Here is a 24461-nt window from a genome sequence, read left to right as displayed (position 1 = left end):
ACTATGTGATAAGTTCTGTGGACAGTTCTGGGAATTCAGTAGTGACTACAACAGATCTAAGGGCACTGGAGGAATGGAATATATCTGGCTTCGTTTTCCAGGTTCTAGAATCAGAAGTTGTCCTTTGAAACTATATTTGTACTATAATTTCTCACAAAAACATTACAAAAAATTATCTTGAAGGATCACTAACATAATGAGATCTATTAAACTCAACTTATATATGGTTCCCCTCTAAGGAGGTAGTGTTTGACAACAAATGAACAAATTCTGCAAAAATTGAAATTGTTTAAATGACCTTACTAACTTGATAAAATATGCTGTAACAACTGTCAAGAGCAAAAGAGTTGTGTATAAAGTCTACCTGTTTCTCATATAGGATGCAAGATTTAAGGATCCAGATTTGCAGTTTTTTCAGAAGCAAGATATGTTTGAATTCTGAAGGATTGTTTGAATTAACTATATCAAATAGAATCAGCCAATCTAGTTAAGGAGCAATCTGAGTCTACAAATCATCAGGTGATTATCAGAGAGCTATAAAAAAATCAATAAAAATACTTAGTAAGTGGGAATAGACAGACTGGTGGAAATGTGGCCATTTATTCAGTGAATATTGCCTTTCCACTATAAACAATGCAATATTCAAAAGTAGTGGGGATATAGAGACAAAGACAATCCTTCCCTCAACAGTTTCAGATCGACAGATGTGTGAAATTTGCACTGTCTCCTAATTCAGAGGATGCAGGAGGGAGAGGCTTTTCATGACCTGGTCAAACTGTAACCTCATCACCCCCAACTGCTCTGAAATACCAGCATTTCCTGCACTGGACAGGTGACAAGCTCTCCCACATCTGACTATTGTTAATGCTCTTCACTCTGCCTTTTCTTTAACTCCTCATAACCTTTGTGAGTCACTCGGCGGTTCCTTGTGCGGAAGACTTCATTGTCTCTGAAAGACAGGTAAGCTGCTACCGTAACACATCATTCTGTTTTATTCTCTGGCTTGTTTTGTCCTAGGTCCCGAATCACCTTGAAAGAGGCATTTTGTCTTATGTTGTATCCTAATATAGGTTACATGGCTATATACATAGGAGGTGCTGAATTTTAACACAATTGAGTTACTATTTGTATCTAGGAGGAACTGGGCTTTTGTTAAATTAGATTTAATGAAGTTCCCAAGGCTATGCCATATATAAAATACAGATAATTGTTCGGGGAAAAGGAACATAGCTCAGGACTTTTGATCTAGTGCAGTTTGTAAGTTAGTTATCAGTTTAGGATTTTCACAGTCTCCAGAATTTTCTGAATAATGTTAAGTGGATTGTTAATTTGTTTAATTTCATCAACAATGGTACAGTAAGTTTTTAGGAAATCCAGATAAATTCAATATAGCATGTACTTATAGAATATAGCACTTGAAATTATATATATTTCCTTCAGTTCTTTTAGTATTTTTTTCATACACCGTTATTTTCATCTTATGCTATGTTGAACTATATGCTATGTTAAGTTGCTTTAGTCATATCTGACTCTTTGCAACCCTGTGGACTGTAGCCCACCAGGCTTCTCTGTCCATGGGATTCTCCAGACAAGAGTACTAGAGTGGGTTGCCATGCCCTCCTCCAAGGGATCTTCCCAGCCCAGGGATCAAACCTGCAGCTCCTATATTGCAGGCAGATTCAGCATTACTGAGCCACCAGGGAAGCCCATGTTGAACTATACTTAGAGTTTATAAATCACTTTACAACAGTTACTCAAGAACTTGGTTTACTTTTTAGTTTGGTTTTTGCCAGGCCTTTACTGCTATTTATAACACTTTCCAGTTTTCAGACACTAAACACAGAATGTAAAATTTTGAAATATTTCATGGTTAAATGATTTGTTCACATATACCAAAATCTTTATTACTTTTTTTACTATCATTTATTAATACTTCCCCATATCTTTACTAAGGCAATACTTTATACAGTTTATCTCTACCAGTCATGTAACAATTAAACATTTACTTAAGAGCAATTTTAGATCTAAAGAAAATGAGAAGAAATAATACATGCAAAGAAAGAACACTTTACATCCTAAGTGCCTTCCTAAATTATGGAACCAAAAATACATCCAAAAAACTTCATGCAAATGACCAGATTAGTGAATAATTTACTTTTTTAAAATAAGTGGAAAAAAACAAAAACAAAAAGACCTTAGGAAAATTCCTGGGCTGAGTAGTTTTGGCTCCCAGGCTCTAGAGCGCAGACTCAAGAGCTGTGGAGCACGGGCTTAGTTGCTCCGCAGCATGTGGAATCTTCCCAGATCAGGGATCAAACCTGTGTCTCCTGCATTGGTAGGTGGATTCTTTACCCCTGGGCCACCAGGGAAGCCCAATAAAGGTATAATTTTTAAGTCACTTTCTTGATCTTAAGTATCCACCTTTTAAATGAAAGATTTAGATGAACCTGTTTGCAGGGCAGGGATAGAGATGCAGACATAGGGAACAGACGTGTGGACACCGCAGGGCTAGGGAACGGAGGGAGGGATTGGAGCAGCACTGACATATACGCTACCACGTGTGAAGCAGATGGCTAGAGGGAAGATGTGTGCAACACAGGGAGTCCAGCCCAACGCTCTGACAACTAGAGGGCTGGGATGAGCGGGCAGGGAGGCTCAAGAGGGAGGGCACACACGTATACTTCACGGCTGATTCACACGGCTATATGGCAGAAACCAACACAACGTTGTGGGCTTCCCTGGAGGCTCAGCTGGTGAAGAACCCACCTGTAATGCAGGAGACCCAGGTGGGACTCCTGGGTTGGGAAGATCCCCTGCAGAAGGGATACACTACCCACTGCAGTATCCTCGGGCTTCCCTGGTGGCTCAGACAGTGACGAACCCGCCTTCCAGGGGGTTTGATCCCTGGGTTGGGAAGATCCCCTGGAGAAGGGAAAGGCTACCCACTCCAGTATTCCTGCCTGGAGAATCTCCATGGACAGAGGAGCCTGGCGGGCTACAGTCCTGGGGTCACAAAGAGTTGGATACAACTGAGTGACTAAGCACAGCACAGCACACAACATCATAAAGCAATTATCCCCCAATTAAATATATATAAATAAATAAAAGATCTATAGAAAAATCATCATCTTAAGTAGGAATCATATAAAATATTTTAAGTAACAAGTAGGTACAAAATGTAAAATAACAAAAGCCTTGAATTTGGGCTTACTCTGATTTCTATAAAATAACAGTTTAAGAATTTTTTTTCTGTTATGAGTGTCACTGTGGTTTGAATAAAAATATTTTTATAAATTACTAGCAATCTATTCTTCATCCTATTTTTCATCCATCCTATTCCTTGGATATGATTTCTTAAATTATGAAAACCGCAATTAACAATTCACCCAAACATAGACTCCCAGGGACAAAGTGTGAAAATATATTAGGAAAGAACTACAAGGACATCCTCAGAAGATAGTGCTTTTGAATGCAGAAACAGGAGCTCCCTTCACAAAGGACTGAGGGGATCTATTTGTGGTTTCACATACACATTTTGAAAGCCCCCAATTGTAGTTTCAGTATCAAAATAATGAAGTGTCAATGGCATTTCTCCTCACAGTAAAGAATTAATTAAACAACCTCTATAATGATCTGGCTGCTAACAGTACTATTTCTGACATGAGACCCTTTTACCTTGGTTCTGAATTACATGAATCCTTGTGAATGCTTTTGTTATAAATACTCATCTTGCTTCCTCATGTGTGATATGAATTTCTATGATCATAGGATCACAATTATCTCCTTACTCCTTTCAAAGAATTTGTATAGCCCCTTTGATAAGAGAAACTCCAAGTGTTTTGCAAACACACCGTTTACCACAGCCAATATGAATCACTGCCCTCGTTTTGTAAGAATAGCAACACCACCTTTCAGACAAATTGTCAGGCAAAGAAAAGTCTTAAATCACACCTAGAGACAAGCTACACACACAGCAAGAAGTCCAAGTTCTGGAAATCATGTAATTTTTCTACTATCAAATATGGTTTACTTTATGCAATAGATGTTTCCTTAAGGATTCTTATAAATGAAGAGAAATGAGGAGGTTCTAATAAATGAAGATTTATTTCCAAGTCAAATCAAACTTTAATGCATCCAAAGACTTATTCCATAGCAATGAAGTTTGATTAGTCATTGGGTTTTCAAAAGAGAGGAAAATATGTACTATATACTTAAGAGAAAAACATTCACTTTGTGTCAGGGAAAACCTAAATTTGCAATTTCCTGAAACATTATACAAGAGTCACAAAATCAGTGGTTTATAGGGTCAGATAGGAAACATAACCAGATAGAATGAGGCTAAGTATAGGGCAATAGGTGGGGGTGGGACTCTAGGACCACATGTGAGGGCACTAGGCCCCACCCAAGAGGCAACTGCTGCTGGGATCTCAAACAGCCTGTGTGTGATATTTGAAAACACAACCCTATTTCACCATATCTTCAGTGTTCTCAAAGCACAATGGAAAGCAATAAGTTTATATGAAATTTCTTGATATCTTAATTCAAAATCTTTTAAAATCACTGGACAGGAAAAATAGACAATGTATGCTGTCTAGATTAGAACTACAAGACACTGCGATGTAATTCTCCTATAGTAACACATTCTGAAAAAGGCAACCACCCAGAAGTTAACCCTTTATCTCATGGCAATGAAAGAAAATCTCAGGAGGACATTTGGCCCAGATGGTCTATAAAGGTAGATCTGTATCAGAACTACTATAGCACATCAGATTCACCTTGCTGTACATCTGAAACTAATACAACATTGTAAATCAATTATACCCTAATAAAAATTTTTTTAAAAAACTACAGAAGATGTTCTTTCAATGGGCATTCACTGTAAATGCCAACTCATGCCGGTCATTATGCCATATGATAGAGATGGGGCACTGAACAGTAGGCAGTGCTCCCTCTTTTGAAGAGGCTGGGGCTTAAGTCATCCTCTCCCACAGCTATATGGTTCCAAGTGGAAGGGCTGGGTGTTCACTTGCATAGCTCTTCTGTCTCTGGTCCCATCCCCTCACTCTCTTTTCCCAGGGGAGTAGGAGTGACTTCCCTGATTGCTGAGTTGCTCAGAAGGACCTGGGAAAGCACAGGTTGGCCCCCCCTTCTCTGTCTTGGGGCATTCAAGGGATGACTGTCATCATCCCCCTGGCCTCACTGAGGAGAACAAATGACATTTTGCAGCATACATTCAGTTCGAGTGAGAGTTCAAAAACTTTGTCCTCATGTCAGCCGTGCCTTCATAATATAGTTTTCAAGGTTAAAAAGTTGAGGACAGAGAAGTTTGTCTCCTCTGTGTTCTGTTCTCTGTGGCTCCAAGCCAAGAAAGGATAGAGAGGTGTTAATTACTGGGTCCCATCAAAGTTTCAACAACATCCCCAGAGGGTAAACCCAAGTGGGAAGTGCTGATCATTGTGAAGTATATCGTGCTGTGAGAACAGCAACCAAGAGGGGGATCTTAACCAAGAATCAAAGTCAGAAAGGCTAGTAGCAAAAATTATGATTACATATTCATCCAGGTAAAGGCACAAGCAAGCGTGAAAAGACAATGTTCCTGGAATAGGAAACAGCATGTCCAGAGACACTGGGGGCAGCAGGGCCATGCGGCAGGGTCAACAGAAATTTAGGAGGGCGTTCAGGAGGACAGCAGCATAGAGAAGAGTGGACGAGAGGCCAGGCGGAGAGGCTAAAGAAAGTGCACGTTCTTCTGGCTTTCTGAGGATGCCTCTGAAGGGTTTTCAGTGGGAGAGCCACACATGCAGATCTGTGGGTTCAAAAGATCAGGCTGAGGAAAAAAGAAAGCTCAGTCTGGCTATAATATTACGAACAGGTTGACAGCAGCAAGGCAGGAGAGAGATGAACTAATTATTACTATAGGAATCTAGGTGAGAAGAGAAGGTTCCTATTCTAGGCATAAAGAAGAGAGACTCAAGAAGTATGCCAGAGGCAAAATCATGCAGTCTCAAGGGACCTTTTGACCTCAGGGTGGAAAGGTCCTCGGATCCAGCAATGTCCCCACCCTGCCCTCTGGCCTCCCACAGCTGGTATTCCAGGGGTCCAATGCTAAAGTCAGCAGCTAGTGTAACATGGTATCTGATCCTTTTTAGCTTGGTCAGAGACGATGATACACCTGCACTGACAGCCCTCCCCAGGGCTCCAATCCCTGAGTCTCTTCCAGGTCCTCCTCTGGCAACCCAGGCTTAGTGGCCCACCCCAGCCTCTGTGCAGGGCTCACGAGCCCTCACTAAAACCAGCCCGATGGTTGCCTACTTAACTCCTTCTTACTTCTCCTGGAACAGCGGGTCAGCTGTCCCTGCATCCCCACTACCCAAGAGCCCAGAGTGGCCAGAAAGTGGGGTTTATGCTCTGTCAAAGGAGCTCTCCATTTCATTTACTTAACACTCCTCCAATTCTGAAATCTGAGCATGTCTCTAATTTTTTACTCTCCTACTTCTGACTCTGTGTCAATCCTCTTTTTTGACAGAACTGGGATTCCTTCACTTCCTCTTCCTGACAGGGCCTCTTATGTTAATTGTGGTCTAGACTCCAAATTTGGTTTTCAAAGTGAAAGTGTCAAGTACCCAGTCTTTTTGGCTGCAGAGGGAACAAGTTTTAAAAGAAGAAATCAAATAATGAAGCATAATAACAGCTAACATTGGCACACTTTATAATAAGTCTGGTGAACACTGTTCTAAGTGATTTTAGATTTAACTTCTTTAATCACCACAACAACCCCAGTATATTCTCCACTAAGATGAAACTGGGGGTGGAGTGGGGCTGAAGAATTATGTCACATGCCTAGGTTGCATAGCTACTCAGTGAAGGAGGAGAGTTTAAAAACAGGCATTGTGAATCTTTGTTTAAAAAAAACATCATTTTCGTGTGATATAGTTCAAGTTAAGAGAAAAAGTATTTCAATAAAATTAGAGAGTCGGTGGGTGATTCAAACTCTGCCAATCAGTCAAACTCCATAAGGACTGTAAAAGATTCATTTGACTTGGCAGTAAGAAAGTTAGCATTGACCTTGGTATTTTTAAGTATAGGGGAGAAGAAGGGCAGTTATCAGGGGTAAAAGAATAAAGGAGAGTTGAGAAATTAAGGCGTAGACATGATACCATTCTTCATGGGGAGTAAACATACATACGGTTAAGGAGGAGTTTCTGTTTTGTTTTGTAACTTAGGGGTAATTGAACATACTTAAGTACTGATAGACTCTGATATAAAATAATAAAGATTCTGATGCTGGGAAAGATTAAAGGCAGGAGGAGAAGGGGACAACAGAGGATGAGATGGTTGGATCGCATCACTGACTCAATGGACACGAGTTTGAGCAAGCTCTGGGAGATAGTGAAGGGCAGGCCTGGCGAGCTGCAGCCCATGGGGTCACAAAGAGTCGGACACACTTAGCAACTGAATAACAACCCCAAATACTGATGGGAAAAGAAATAGAGAGATGACTGAGGGTCAGAGGGAGTGATGAGAAACCTCTCTAGACCTCCTCAGAAGCAGCCCAGAGATCACAAAAGAGGTTCTCTTGCTTAGTTTAGGATTGTACACTTGTGCATGCCAAGTTTTGTCTAACTCTTTGCAACCCCATGGACTGTAGCCCAGCAGGCTCCTCTGTCCTCAGAATTTCCCAGGCAAGAATACTGGAGTGGGTTGTCCTTTCCTCCTCCAGGGGATCTTCCTGACCCTGGATTGAACTCAGGTCTCTTACGTCTCTTGCATTGATAGGTGGGTTCTTTACCACTAGTGCTATCTGGGAAGCCCTTAGGAGCTGAGATAAGCCAACTGTACAGCCTGAATGTGAGGGAATGAAAGCAAATCCAGAATTCAGCAATGGCCTCTTTCAGAATTGCTTAGCTGAGACCCGGAAGCTTATCATGACAACTGTAAAACTTATGGGGTTAAAAGTAAGAAAAAATAAAAATAAAAACATCTAGGTAGCAGACCAGTGTCTTCATCCTCTTTTTCTTTCAAGAAGTAGAAGCCAAGATGGTTCAGAAATACACATATGAGTTTCCATTTGATAGACTACAAAGTTCAAGGCAGCCTTTGCTTTTGAAAGTTGTTGCTTTCATGTTCTGAAAGACCTAAGGCTATTAAACCCAGTGGCAATATGCAAGGGGAAGGAAACCACTTAAATACGGTTATAGTTCTCCTAATGGAAGCATTGTTCAAATCAAGTGCAGTGGGTAGTGCTCCTTGATTTTCCTACCAAAGCAGCCTTTACCAGAGAGAAAAAACACTGACCTGAAGCTCATATTGGGCAAATATTACATTGCATTTTAGGAAGACCTTATTGAAAATATGTCCCGTTTTTTCTTATTAAGGCATGTTGTTTGGCATAATCATTTTCCTTTTTTAGCTGTACAGGGGTACAAAAACATTATCCCTATATCACCATGATGCGCTGTAGGGTGTAAAGCAAGCCAAGAATGTGTAATGTAATTTATAAAAACTTCTCCTTTGGAAAGTTATTATCTGAGTTACTCACATTACTCTTAGCACTGATCGTTTTATATTCTAAATATTTGCATATTTTTCTGGAAAATATATTTCTTTTTATGTCCCACCCCACATGTATTTTATATCAAGTAAGAATATCATAACTGTGAGTTTAATTAATTAGCAGTTTTTTTTTTAAGATCCTGCTCTTTTGTGTTATGTCTTATTTATAATTTCTAGGAAGAAATTTTAGCCAGAAAAGAAAAGAATTTCCTAGTAGACGTCACAGGAGTTACACAATTTTCCCTGCCATGTCAGTAGTGCTCATATTCTGAGATCGTTTTCACATCTATTTGTCCTTTGTAAGGTTATAATTTTGCTCTGTCTTTTTCAAGTTACAGTCTTAGAAAGAGGGTGCTGTGTGCTCATTCAGTCATGTCCAACTCTTTGCGACCCGCCTGCCAGCTTCCTCATGGGATTCTCCAGGTAAGAATACTGGAGTGGGTTGCCATTTCCTCCTCCAGGGGATCTCCCCAACCTGACCTGGAGATCGAACCTCCATCTCCTTGCATTGCAGGCTGATTCTTTACCACTGAGTTATCACGGAGGCCCAGAGGGTCACCCTTAGCACAAATTTTAGATCACTGGTAATTTTCTAACAGCAACCGTATCTGCCCAGAATATCTTGAGAAAAATCTACCCACTAAAGGCAATGGTCTGGGACTTGCCTTGAAGCTGCCGTGCATGCGTGCATGCTCAGCCGCTTCAGTTGTGTCCGACTCTTGAGACCCTAAGGACTATAGCCTGCCAGGCTCCTCTGTCCATGGGATTCTCCAAGACAAGAATACTGGAGTGGGTTGCCATGCCCTCCTCCAGGGGATCTTCCCAATTCAGGGATGGAACCCGCAGTGTCTCTTGCATCTTCTGCATCAAAGGCGGATTCTTTACCACTGAGCCACCCAGGAAGCCCCTTGAAGCTGCCACATGTTAGTATAAAGGGTACAAGGAATTAAAGGCAAGCAGACCTGCTTTGAATGAATCTGCACAGCTTAAAGAGAGAGAATAACAAACCTATTTTTATTTCAAGGCACAGAATGAGATCTGACAGCTTTTCATGTTCATGATAAAAAAACAAAAACTGACCTGCAAAGACATTTATTCCCTCATTCCACCTCATTCTAGACTCCTACCCTTGACTTTGCCATAACCAACAACAGCACAGTCTCCAAAAGGGTCATTTCTGATATCCCATTCTAGCTACCCTCCAGTCTGCCTTCTAGCCACTAGCTTTAGGACTCCTACTCAAGTAACGCTTTCTCATCTGGGTCCTCAGTTCATAGGCATTAGCACTGTGTCCCTAGTTCCCTCTTCCCAGGTTAGATTTTCTCTCCCAGGACAACACTTTTAATTCCCTCCCATGTTCTCCTTCTGTCAATCTAATTTGCCAAAGGGCTAAACACATGTAATCCTATCTGCCCATATCTTGCCTGCATCAGTGGCTGAACACTGCTGGGAAAAAAATATACAACTCTTCTCATTAGTGAAGTTTGGACTTCTCATAAGTCCAGGACCCCTATCTCAAATGAGCCCTCAACACTACCTATCAATTCTGCCACATTTGGCTAGAATTTTTAAATTTTACTCTCTCCAAATAAACTATTTCCTATCATAACCTTCCTTTTCAAATCTCCTACATTCCCTTCCCTATGCCCTGTTTAACCTCTGAGAATCTTAATGCTTCCTGCTTTACTGCTACCATTAAGGTCTAGCCACACTGGCCTTCTCTCTGCTTTTTAAACACCAACCCCATTTCAACCTTGAGGCTTTCCACAAGCCATCTGCTTTACTTAGAAGGCTCTTGCCCTTGATCTCTATGTGGCTGTTCCTGGACATTCAGGTCTCAGCTCTGGAGACACCTTCCTAGCCAGGTTTAACAGTAACCATTCAGTCACTTTCTATCAGAACACACCATTTAAATTCTCTGCATAGCATTCATCACTGTCTGATAGTCCTTCATTATTAGTTTATCTGCTTGGTACTTTTCTCCTGCTTCTAAATGTAAACTTCATAAGAGCAGAAACGTTACCTGATTCACTCAACCAGCCTGGGTCTAGAACAGAACTAGTGTAAATGAGGCACTTAGTAAATATTTCTGAATGAATAAATGAAGTCATCATGTGCATTTAAGCGTAATAGAAACAACTGACATGGCTATAGGTCAGATTCCTTGAGAAGGAGACTATGGCATGGAGATGAGTATGCAGGAAGTTCATTAGTAGGTGCTGTTAGGATCAATGCCTGTGAGAGGAGAAAAAGAAGCAGGACTACACAGAAGGAAGAGCTTGCTATGAGGAAAGAGTTGGGCCAAAGCTCCCAGTCAGCTGTGCAAAAAACGGGGCTGAAGGTCATCAGTTGGCAGCACTTCTGAGTGGGAACCTGTAGCAAAGTGACTCAAGTCTTCCCAGAAGTTCTGAGAGCAGCATCTCCAGAATTCTGGAGGTCTTCTTTATCTGAAGGAAACTTACAAGGGGAAGGCTAGTGGACAGCAGTATCCTCCTGCAGTTGTTCTCAGGATCACAAATGAGACTCCTCATTTTCTTCCTCCAATATCCATTCTAGATTCTCCCTGTCACCAGTAGTGCCTCTGGGTCTTGATGGGTTACCGGGAGGATTGAACCAGACCTTCAGATTGGAGGTATCTGAATCCTTGGTCCCCATGTTGTACTCAGGCTGAGGTTTAGCATTTGTCCATTTATTATCAAAGTTAGGTAAAAGAGCATCTAAAGATGTGCAAGTGGACCCTTAGGCTGCCAAATACATCCCTCCTGCCACGCTGTGCCTCTTCCTGATATCAGGGTAAATGGTGTCTGCCAGGATGGTGACTCCTCTTCTTGTCTGCAAATCCCTGGCAGGAGGAACCTGGAATGCCTGGGCGGAGGCCACAGCTTAAAGTTCAGTGGGATTTTTTGCTGAGTCCTCTGTTGGAAGCATTCCCTCTTTGTGAATCAGGATCTTAAACCCACAGAGCCCAGAGTTGTACAGGCAGGAAGCACTAATTCTCAAAGGCAATGGGAAATATGGTATTCACTGGGGCCATTCCTGCTTCCATTCCTTGGTTTCCAAATCTATGTACTTATTGAGGTCACAGCCCTGCATGATGGCTGTTGACTGCATTTCTGCCCAGAGTCATAGCAGAATGAACCTACCTCCAAATTCCATCACATTCTGATGGATTAGGGGTTAGGACTTTAAGATGTCTTTTTAGTTGCCATGGAATAGGTGAGAGAGAAGGACACAGTTCAATTCAAAATCCGGGGAAGATGGTGAAGAAGAGAATTTAGTTAGATCTCACTCTAACCTGTACCTCCTATCTGCCCCCAGCCCCACACATTTCAAAATAAAGCACCTCTAAGTTTATTTGGTTTACATACTGGGGTTTTGCACAAGTTTTCATTTGAAGAAAAAAATCCCTAAAAAATGAAAATTACTGAACTAGAGAAACTTCGGGGTTTACCAAAAAAACCTCTTGCTTAATAGGAACTTGGGTCCTATGACCTAGCTTTGAGTCCCAACACAATTGATTACTTCTTGATGATCCTGGGAAAGTAAACTAATTTCTCTAGAATTTACTCTTTTATTTGTAAAGTGGGAGAACTAGTTACTGACTTCGGGAGTTGTTGCAAATATTAAATAAGATAATCCAAGTAAAGTGCGTGCATACTAAGTCGACTCTTTGCAACCCTATGGACTGTAGCTCTCCAGGCTCCTCTTACCATGGGATTCTCCAGGCAAGAATACTGGAGTGGGTAGCCATGCCCTCCTCCAGGGGATCTTCCTCACCTAGGGATTGAACCTGCATCTCTTATGTCTCCTGCTTTGGCAGGCAGGTTCTTTACCACTAGTGCCACCTGGGAAGCCCCGCAAGTGAAGTTCTTAGTACCTTTTCCAACATACAAAAAGTGTTTCATTATTGTTAGCCTTTATTAATATTTTATCTCCGAATACTGAATGGACTGTCCTGGTTGATGGAATAAACCACAGGGACTCTAACATGGTGGCAGAAAAGAGTCAAGTGAACTCTAAGTAGCTAATTTAAATATGAATCCTATTAACAAAATGAGAGCCCCGATTCAGGAAGGAATCTAGAAGTTCTGTAAGCCACAGTCTAGAGGAGCGGTCTCATTCTACTCCTGCACCCAAAGACTCCCACCAAATGCTGAAACACACTGGAGAGGTTTTGGAACCAAGCCGGAATCACTCCTGTTCCCCTATAAGGAAAGTCCCTTGCCTCCAAGGGAGGAGATGGTAGACAAGTGAGGAGGAGGGCAAAGTGAAACTAAAGTGAAGCAAGTGAGGGGTGCAGAGCTGAAGGTGAGGCTCCCTCTCAGGTCTACACACACCAATTCTGTGATTGCAGGACCATGAGATGGAACATCTCCTAAGGGCAGGGACCATGAGGTTTTCTGCAGGTCAGTATGAAAGTGTGGTCTTAAATATTAAGAGACAGAAAGAAATGGTTTAAAAAAGAGAAAATAAAGCTGAAGAAAGTAAAGACTTCTGTTTCAATAGTGAGAAAAATAAGGCCAGGAGAGGTAAGTGATGACTTCCTGCTCCCACGGCTGGTGGTGGTCAGAGCCAGGATCAGAACTCACTCTCCTCACTGGCTAAGTTTCTTTCACTGTAACATGCAGACACCATGAACCATCAAGAGAATGTTCTAGGAATCCCAAGTATTATAGCCATAGAAACGAAATGCATTTATAAAAAGAATCTAAAATTATGAATGTGAATAATGGGTAAAAGTAGTAGGAAAAAATCTTTGAAGAGCATAAGGTTCCAGACACCCTCATGACCTACTGATGGAATAAATTCTTTTTTTCTTTTCCTTAACTACTTTTGTGTGCGTCAGGCACAACAGTCTTGACATGACTTTGGCAGTACAGTAATCATTCCCATTATATAGTAGCGCAAATCTTCTGCTGTGTGTCAGGAACTGCTTGCTTTGATTTCTCAGTACAGATCTATGAGGTTGCAACTGTTGCTGTTCAGTCGCTCAGTCGTGTCCGACTCTTTGTGACCCCACAGACTGCAACACACCAGGCTTCCCTGTCCTTCACCAATTCCCCAAGCTTCCTCAAACCCATGTCCATCGAGTAGGCACTGAGTAGATGCCACCCAGCCATCTCATCCTCTGTCGTCCCCTTCTCCTCCTGCCCTCAATCCCTCCCAGCATCAGGGTCTTTTCCAATGAGTCAGTTCTTTGCATCAGGTAGCCAAAGTATTGGAGTTTCATCTTCAGCATCAGTCCTTCCAATGAATAATCAGAATCAATTTCCTTTAGAATTGACTGGCTGGATCTCCTTGCTGTCCAAGGGACTCTCACGAGTCTTCTCCAACACCGCAGTTCAAAAGCATCAATTCTTCAGGGATCAGCCTTCTTTACAGTCCAACTCTCACATCCATACATGACTCCTGGAAAAATCATAGCTTTGACTAGACAGACCTTTGTCAGTAAAGTAACGTCTCTGCTTTTTAATATGTTGTCTAGGTTTGTCTTTTCTTTCAAGGAGCAGGCATCCATCTTCAGTGATTTTGGAGCCCAAGAAAATAGTCTGTCACTGTTTCCCCATCTATTTGCCATGAAGTGATGGGACTGGATATCATGATCTTAGTTTTTTGAATGCTGAGTTTTAAGGCAGCTTTCTCACTCTCCTCTTTCACCTTCATCAGGAGGCTCTTTAGTTCCTCTATGAGGTAGATATTACTGTTCTCATTTTTACTCATAAGAAAGAAATAGTAAATATTCAAACAAACAAATACTGTATTAGGATTTGAATCCAGATCTAACTCCAAAACCTGCGCTCTTACCAAGGACCCCTTGGTGTCTTTCTCTCTTCCTTCTCTTTCTCTTCTCCACGTACATCTCTGTGAAGCTCTTTTAAAATAAGCTCAGCCTCAATCTCTTGCTCCACCACCTCATGATGCCCGTGTTGTTGTCTTCTCCACTTCTCCTGTGCCCCATGGCCTTTCCAGCAGGCAAACTTATCCCTGTTTCCATTCTCCACTCTTCTTTCCAGTCTTCCTGGTTATTGCCTTAGCGGCCCCCAGAAATGCTCTGTGGGTTTCTCCTGGTTTTGTTTGTGCTTGTGGATTCTTAAGACACATTAGTATTTGTACCTGAAACCTTCACTTTTCCTGGCTACAGTGCTTCCTCCTCGCTTGTTTGCCTTCATCTTCTTTAGGGGTAAGAGACTTTCCACATTTGGGAGTAAATCACTTTGTTTCCAATACTTTTCCAGCTTTTTAATGCAGCATTTTGCAGGCAAGGTTAGCTACAGGGGCATAAATTGAGCCAACGTCTAAAGGCCACAGTAAAGTTATGAGAGCCCTCAAGAGAGAGCTAAAGCTTGGAAGAGGAATGAGAGATACATGGAATTAGTTTTAGGAGTTCCTCATGGGAGAGGTGGTCAGGGAAGGCTTCATGCAGAAGGGCATAGGGGAAACAAATGACCTTCTAGGAAAGACAGTGACACAGAAATTTAATCGTTGGTTCAGGGGACAACAAGCATGTTAATGATTTTAGAAACCAAAAATTCATACAGGAGAACTGTAAAACTGAATCTGAAAAGGCAGGCTGGACAAGGGTAGAGTGGCCTTGAATGACAGACTTTTATTACTCTAAATAAGAAAATCTTGCTTGATGCCTATTTTTTATAAATAAAGTTTTATTGGAGCACATCTGTGCCCATTCTCCTAGGTGTTACATATGACTGTTTTCTCTTTATAACAGCAGAGCCAAGTAGTCTCCGTACCCATACCAGAAATGGGTATGGTCCACAAAGCCTAAAATATTTATCATAAGGTCTTTTCCAAAAAAGAGTTACTGACTCCTGCTCTAAGTAACCAAAAGATGCCAGTATATGTCTCACCTGCAGAATAACATACAATAATGACAGAAAATTGTGCTTAATTAAGAATTTCTGAATTACAAATTTTATTGATAAAATTAAGAACAAGAACAAAGAAATGCATACTAAGACTTATTTAGAAGTAACGGCGGAATTTTCTTTGTGTTTTCACCATTTCTAAACACCTACTGATAACAGAAATTTATTTTGCAGAGATCTGTGTTGTGTGGGTGACCTAGAATATTTGTCACAGAAGGAAAAGGAATACTTTTTAATTAAAAAGTAAACTCTGTACATAAACATGAGTCACTGAGAAATGGAATGACCCTAAGATATGGTGCAGTTCCTTTGTTTTGTACTGAATGCACAAGAATCTTAGGAATACGTTACCTAACCTGGCAACTTAATCCTTTCCCTGATGCTTCTCAAAGCCACTCTTCTTATTGGCTTGAATTAGGCCATGGTAACAAAAGCAAAATCTTTTTCCCTTGAGGATCTTTAGGTAAAGCAGGGCTGAGTTATGCGACAAGGCTAACCAGGTAATTCTGTGTTTTGTCTGTCAAGGTTCTCTCCTGACACTAACATTCGGATGCAGTTAACTTAAATGAGAAACTCTATTGAAAGGGATTGCATTCTTTTCTAAACACAGGATTCACTTATTTAAAAATGAATAAAACTTTTAAAATTAGTCTGAATTTTCTTTAAATCCTCAACCCAGAATGGGAAACGAACGAAAAATAAGAGAAGAGCATCAAAAGAAAAAATGTTAAAGGTGATCAGTATGGTGCAATATATATTATATAATTATAATAACATTAATATGCTCTACAGTCAGATTATAAAAAAGGATAAAACATGATAAATCTGCTTTTCAAAGGAAGTTAAATATAAATGGATACTAAAGGAAATAGAGGCAACAGTGAAAGTTGTTTTAAAAAAGAAATTTGGTAGATACTGGTTTTTATTACAAAATATTATGTGTTCATTGTAAAAACTTAACTAAGGGCAAACAAAAAGAAGAAATTAAAATTTCAGCCTTCAAGTCCACAGATAACCAATCTTGACATTATGCAGTTCTCTGAGAAGAATGTGGGATAAAGACAGCTTTCTCTCGGTAGTAAGAATGAGATTTAGTGGTTTTCCAAGTGGTCTGCTTTGACCTGTGTCCATTGAATACCATCCTGCTTGTGATTTTCCCTTCCTGTCTGCCGTCAGTTCCAAGGATTTCAGACTTGCCTAGCCAGTCCCACAGTTACATAAGCCAATTCCTTATAAAGAGAAAGTAAATAAATATATGTATACACGGAATATATACAACTTTTAAATATATGTGTAAAGATCACAGAAAAGAAAGCGAGAGATCTGAAGCATGAGAAAGTTTCTGCTGCTAGAGGGAGCCCCCTGGTGTGTCAAGGAACAAGGGCTGACTCTAGGGCCTGAGAGGAGCAAGCAAGTGATGACGTCAGCCTTAGCCACAAACTCTGCTCCTCCCCTTTTCTCATCAGGACTGGTATGGGGTTGATCCCACACTTCACCCCTAGAAGGAGGCACATGACCTGATCTGGCCAAAAGGATTTTGTTCTGGAGTTTCCTTTGTAACCATTGGGAAAGAGAAGATTAAGGAGAAAGCCCATCATAGAATACAGTTATCATAGGAAAGAAGAGAATAAGAGATGGAGTAAGCCCTGATCCTGATTATATAGTTTGCCTCAATATCCAACCACACCTGAACGTGGAGTCCTAGTACTATCCAGTTATGTGAGACAACACATTCCCCTTTTTCCTTAATTCAACTTCCAGACTCAAGGGGAGCAACCAAGAGAGGTCTGTAATCAAAAGAAGCCTGGGAAAAGGACATCTTACAACCTTATCAAAGTTTAGAAAATGCAAACCCTGCATTATCTTGCATGCGTGTGTCTGAAAACACAATATAGTAAGTCACAGTTGAAAAATACAAACCATGCCCGAAACTAAAGATAAGCATGTGTGGCTTTTGTTATACAAAAGACTATAATATTTAAACACCACTTCTTCAGGGAAGCCTGGGTGGCACCTCCCACTGGGACAGGTACACCTGTTATATTCTCTGTCACTGACACATGCCCTTCCATAGAACACCTCAATGATAGTCACCATATATTTGTCTCATATAATTTTGTTTCTATAACTGCCTATTTGCTATCTCCTTCCTCAAGATCCCTGAAGTTGCATAAGAAAAAACCGTGTCTTGCTCCTCACTCTGTCCCTGGGACTTCCACACAGCAGGTGCCCCATTGCATGACTGGTCGAATGAATAAGAGGACACTAAAGTGACTAGATGCTTGAAAGAAAAACTCTCTTTTTTAAACCTATTTGAGAGCAACTGTGTATATCAGATGTGTTTGAAAGATAAATTAGTTGTATTTATCATTCATGAATTTGTTTCATCATCATTTTAAAAATGCAATGAAGTATAGTTGGTTTACAATGTTAATTTTCGCTGTCCAGCAAAGTGATTCAGTTGTACCTACATGTATACTTTTTATATTCTTTTCCATTATGGTTTGTCACAGCATGATGATTATAGTTCTCTGTGCTATATGGTAGGACCTTGCTGTTCATCCTCATCACCATTCCTGAAATCATTTTACACATATTCATTTCAGATTTTCTTCCATAAATTTAATTGAAAGTAAGAACTAACACATGTAAACCACTTTATGAATTACAAAGTGCTTTTCATATATATTAGCTTCCTTAATCCTTACAGAAATCCTGGAGCGGAGGACCCAGGGCTCAAGGAGGCTAAGTGCCTTGCCCAGGGTCACACGTGTGCACAGGGCAAGTTGAAGTCAATCACAAACCCCAGTCTCTGTCTCCAAATTTAGTGCAATTCTTCTGAAGATAACAAGCATGTGACTCCATATTAATTCTTCTTTAACATTAGTAAGTATTATTGAAGCCTGCATATGTGTGTGGGGGGTGTGTGTGTATGAAATCAGATATGACAGAAAGCTGAAAAATAAGGAACACACTACAATTCATTTACTCTAAAGGATAGCGTTATATTTTATATTTTAGCCAGATGAGTAAAGCAAATATGCATTTGTGTGTGTGTGTTGCTTTAAAATGAGAGAAAAAAGACTACTTAGCTGTTGAGATTGGTCAGAATTCCCCATTCACATCTACTCTTACCCCCATGAAAATGATGTTTATTTTCATTTTGCTTTTGTAAAACTTAGTATATTTACTTTCTATATTATGAGGAAGGCAAATTATTCTTTAAGAAGGAACCACTTTTGGGTAACAAGTCTTTGCTTCCTTGAGGTTTTATCGTTAAAAAAAGGTCTTTATGGGGTGGGGCCTGCTTTCTTTTTTATAATTGTCATAATCCGCCAGAAATAATACCTAATTCCATGTAGCTCTACGGCTGTCTCACAGATGGATGGTATAATATGTCTCTGTTTCCTCCAACATCACCCCCAGCCCCTACTCCTGTTTTCTGCCCTCACTCGCAGTCTCTGTAATTGTCACTCTGTAATGGATCTGGGTGAGCGCAGACGCAGAGGTAACAGGGCTTGCTCACGTTCCCCGGCCAGTGATGCGCCGCCTTATGTCATAAACAGTAAATCCTTTATGCTGAAAGCCCGTTCATTTTCACACCATTCGCTCGTTCACTAACAGTTGTCCAGATTTTAAAATTCAGCCTCTTACACTAATCCTGCAACTGCTGGTCCCAGACAGGTGCAGGGATCAGACTGGCTCAGTTAAGTAAAACATCTGGCCTGAAAACGATAATAGGCTCTTTTTCCTCCCTCAAGTCATAGGAGGAATGTGAGGTTTTCAATGTTAAATCACACAATCAGGCTTTAATATTCACATATACATATCTCCCTCTCCCCTCTTTTTTTCTCTATATATGTGTCTCTCTCTGTATCTCTGTCACTTTCCGTCTTTCCTCTCCTCCTCGCCCCCTCACATATACACACATCTCACACACGATAAACAGTAATATTTCACTATTTATTTTATAAAAACAAGACTTCTAAAGGGCAAAAGCCAAAGAAAGATGAAGACCTAACTCTGTGGACAGCCTTATGTCAGGTTCATCTCTGGGTTTCGACAGGTACTGCGGTGCTGTTCTCATAGAGACCTAAAGATGATGTTCTCGGGAAGCACATCATGAGTTTCAGTGACATTCTCAAGTTTTGTGACTTTATGAGTTCAAAACAAATTATAGATGACCCAAGGTTAGAAAGATGATACCTGAGGATGAGCCTATTTGGTGGCAAGTCTTTTACCTCACCAGTCCTATTTAGAATCCAGTCATGGGCAGTGACTGGGGATGATAAATTACTGACATTTACAACCCCTTCCAGCTTAACCTGTGCGGATTTTATGGTACCACTGCTGGGTAGTGGCAGACCTACTGTCCAGTTCTCAATACAAAAATTTAAGTATCACAAGGATTCCTGGTTTTCAACAAAGTTGAGAATTTCTCCAGAAAACCTACTATCAGGTGGCGTGCCCAAATATTCTTTCAGGCACTGAAGACAATTTCTGCACTCATGGTCAGAGCCTCTCACTAAAATTCTTACCAACATCATTGCTTTGTGAAGAGCAGTGAAGGTCAGTGAAGTTTGATGAGTCTCAACCATCATGGAAAGATTGGATGAGCATTAGAATAAAAGCTGAGAATTTGATAGAAATATAAATTCACTGGCCCTACTCCAGGCCGACTGAATCAGACACTCGGAGGGCTCCATGTTTTATATTTTAACAAATTTATGTTTTAACAACCCAAGAATTTATGTTTCAACAAATCTTAAGGTGATTCTGATCATACTGAAAGTTAAGAATCACTGGATCAGGCAATATAGGTTACCCTTAATAGGACAGAAGGAGAAAGAAGGGCTGGAGGAGAGAGACTGAAGTGGTGAGAAAGGCTGGCTGGAACCAACTGTAATTACTAGAGGAAAAAAAAAAGACAAGAAAAGAGAATGAGTGAAAAGGAAACATGGTGAACATAATGTATCATATCAAATAACACTATTGAGATGTATTACATATTTATATAATAAAAATAAAAATGAAATAATAGACAATAAAAATTATTTGCAATATGTGTATCAGATAGAGAATTTGCATCCAGAACACATAAAGAACTTTCAAGACAAAATATTAATAACAATATAAAGTCTAATTCAAAAAGTGAATAAAAATACTTCAGTAGAGATATAGATGACAAACAAGCACATGAAAAGATGTCCAGCAGCATTTAATTATTAGTAAAATGCAATTAAAAGACAATTAGATACCACTGTACACCTACGTGTGTGCTCAGTCACTCAGGCATGTCCTACTCTTTGTGACCCTTTGGACTGTAGCCTAACAAAATGGCTAAAGATAGAAAGACTGAAAATACCAAATGATGAGAATATAATACCTAATGTTGATGCAGAATAAGTGGAATTTTCATAAACTGTTAAAGGTAATGCATAATGGCACAACTACTTTGGAAAATAGTTTGATATGGTCTTAAAAAACTAAACATACAACCCAGAAATCTCACTTCAAGGCATTATCCAAGAGAAATGAAAACATAACCCCCATACAAAGACCTGTATGTGACTCCATACTGCAAACAACTCAGTTGTCCATCAACCAGTGAATGGATAAACAAATCGTACATTCACACAATGGACTAGTACTCAGCGTCACTCCTTCCAATGAATATTCAGGGTTGAATATTCCCTATTTCCTTTACGATTGACTGGTTTGATCTCCTTGCTGTCCAAGGGACTCTCAAGAGTCCTCTCCAGAACCACAATTCGAAAGCATCGACATATATACAACAAAGATGACTCTCAAAAGCATTCCCACTAACAAAAGCCTGTTTTCTTCAGCCAAACAGCTGGGACAGGGGCAGCCTAGCAAGACAGAAAGATTTTAGACAACAAATGGTCTACTCCAATGAGACACCTAGAAAAAAACCTTGGTCTCATCTCTACCCATGCCAACAAATGCCAAGAGCCCAGACTTTCACTCTCAACAGGTTGCCATAAGTTGCCAGAGAAGGTTTGGCGGACAGTCAGGACTTCACCACCATCCAGTGATGGAATTTACTAATAAGAACAAGCCAATTGAAAATATTTCATTACTTTTGAAAAATTTTGGTGTAATACTTTGTGATTCAACAATTCAAAGGTCTCTTCTACATTCAATACATTTCATTTGATACTCTGGTTTTCATGACTGTCAGAATTTCTCAGAACTGAATATAATATTCATGTCAGTTCTGCCACTTGTACTTGCATTATCAGTATCATGTTCACTCCATATTTTGGACTTTGTACTGGAGAGAGGGCTATTTTAAAATCTTTGTCCACTTTACTTAGTGATAATTCAATAATACAGTTCCTACATTCACTTAACTGAACTATGGAAAAATGACCTACAAGTGAATAATTTAATGAGGGAAACTATATTGTCAACCTCTTTATTGGTGGAACTTTCACCTTTTCCTTGGGATACTTTACAAAACTAATGTAGCATATGGACTGAGTGAAGACACGTGTTCCATTTTACATGTTAAATACTAGTAAAGCATTGCTGTTGTTATTCAGTTGCTAAGTTGTGTCCGACTCTGACTCCATGGACTGTAGCAAACCAGGCTCCTCTGTCCTCCATTATCTCCCAGAGTTTGCTCAAATTCCATTTGAGCATGGAATTTGGGCATGAAATGGACTCACGTCCATTGAGTCCATGATGCTATCTAACCATCTCACCCTCTGCTGCCCCTTTCTCCTTTTGCCTTCAATCATTCCCAGCATTAGGGTCTTTTCCAAGGAATTGGCTCTTCACATCAGACGGCCAAAGCATTGGAGTTTCAGTTTCAGCAACAGTCCTTCCAATGAAAATTCAGGGTTGATCTCCTTTAGGATTGACTGGTTTGACCTTTGCACTCCAAGGCTCTCTCAAGAGTCTTCTCCAGCACCACAATTCTAAAGTATCAATTCTTCAGCGTTCAGCCTTCGTTATGATCCAACTCTCATATCCATGGCTTCCCGGGCAATCAAAAGGTACAGAATCTGCCTGCAATGCAGGAGACCTGGGTTCAGTCCCTGAATGGGGAAGATTCCCTGGGGAAGGGCATGGCAACCCACTCCAGTATTCTTGCCTGGAGAATTCCATGGACAGAGGAGCTTGGCAGGTTACAGTCCATGGGGTCACAAAGAGTCAGACACGACTGAGCAGCTAACACTTTCACTTTACACTTTCTCACATCCATATGTGACTACTAGAAAAAGAACAGCTTTGACTATACACACCTTTGTCAGCAAAGTGGTGTCTCTGCTTTTTAATATGCTAACTAGGTTTGTCATACTTTTCCATCCAAGGAGCAAGTGTCTTTTAATTTCATGACTACAGTCACTGTCTTCAGTGATTTTGGAGCCCAGGTAAACAAAATCTGTCACTGTTTCCACTTTCCCCCCTTTCTATTTGCCATGAAGTGATGGGACCATATGCCATGATCTTATTTTATGAATGTTGACTCTCAAGCCAGGTTTTCACTCTCCTCTTTTAGCCTCATCAAGAGGTTCTTTAGTTCGTCTTCACTTTCTGCCATTAGAGTGATATCATCTGCATATCTGAGGTTGTTATTTTTCCCAGCAATCTTTATTTCAGCTTGTGACTCAGGCAGTCTGGCATTTTGCATGATGTACTCTGCGTATAAGTTAAATAAGCAGGGTGGCAATGTATAGCCTTGACATACTCCTTTCCCAATTTTGAACCAGTCAGTTGTTCCATGTCCAGTTCTAACTGTTGGCTTCTTGACCTGCATACAGGTTTCTCAGGTGACAGGTTAAGGTGGTCTGATACTCCCATTTCATTAAAAATTTTCCAGTTTGTTGTGATCCGCACTGTCGAAGGCTGTAACACAGTCCATGAAGCAGAAGTAAAGCATATTTCTTTCTTATTTCTAGGTAAAATTTTAATGTGAATATATTCTCTCCACACCTCAGTGGATTTTCTTAAATACCTCCAGATATACTGGATGCCGTTAGATTAAACCATGAAACAAAACATATATGCTCCAAACACTCTATGATATGCTAGAACATTGATCAGTCTGAATGTGATGAGGTCACATTTTGAAGGGGAGGGCCTTCTGTCCATCTATTTTTGCTTATGAAAATTTATTTCTCTGAACATTCTTTTAGAGGGATCTAAGGTATATATGTGACCAGATTGAGTCCTTACAGCATCTCTTTCAAAATTTAGTTGTTATCTGTTCAGACTTGTCACTTTTCCAGTCAGAAAAATATGGCCTTGCTCTTGGACTATTGTAATATCTTCCTAAATGACATAATGTATATTCTGTTCCACAAAACACATTGAGACTGCAAAATATGCATAGCCATGAAACACCAGTTGAATCATAGAATCAACAAGCATTTAGAACTGGAACAAATCTTAGGGGTCAGGAGTTTATAACACTTTGTCATTGTCCATGGCTAGATTCTAAATGATGATTTTGAGGTGAAAGGGCCTTAATTTAAGTGAAAGCTCTCAAATAACCCAATCCTCAGACATCATGAACTTTTAAAAATTGAATCATTCATAATCTACAGATACTAATGAATCAAATGGTATATGTTTGCTTCTGTTCTTGCATTTATATCCATGAAATCAGGATATATGGATTTTTCCCCTTTGGCAAGTCAGAGGTTGAGAAAAAGAAAAAAGAGTGTGGGGGGATTCCAACCTCTGAGTGTTATGAAGTATTTTAACTGGAATGTTTCAGTTGTGGCACCCTGGGGAAAGCTGTTCTCCAACTGGAGAGTGTGAAGTATTTTATGAACAGTGTAAAGAAAGCAGATGTATTGGCAAGAAAGCCTCTGCTTCTCCCAGCTGTGTGTGTTTCACTTAAAAACAAGAAAGATACCCCAAAGTAACTGGCCTTTTAATCTGAGAAACTTTAAATATTGCTTTTTTAGCAATTAATATGCATTTTAAATACATTCAACAAATAATTATATTTTATTATATATTTTAAATAAATAAGTTATTTCTAGTGGT

This window comes from Dama dama, chromosome 28 (genome assembly GCF_033118175.1).
Source record: "Dama dama isolate Ldn47 chromosome 28, ASM3311817v1, whole genome shotgun sequence".
In the NCBI taxonomy this organism is placed as follows: domain Eukaryota; kingdom Metazoa; phylum Chordata; class Mammalia; order Artiodactyla; family Cervidae; genus Dama; species Dama dama.
Note: the sequence above shows the minus strand (reverse complement) of the source record.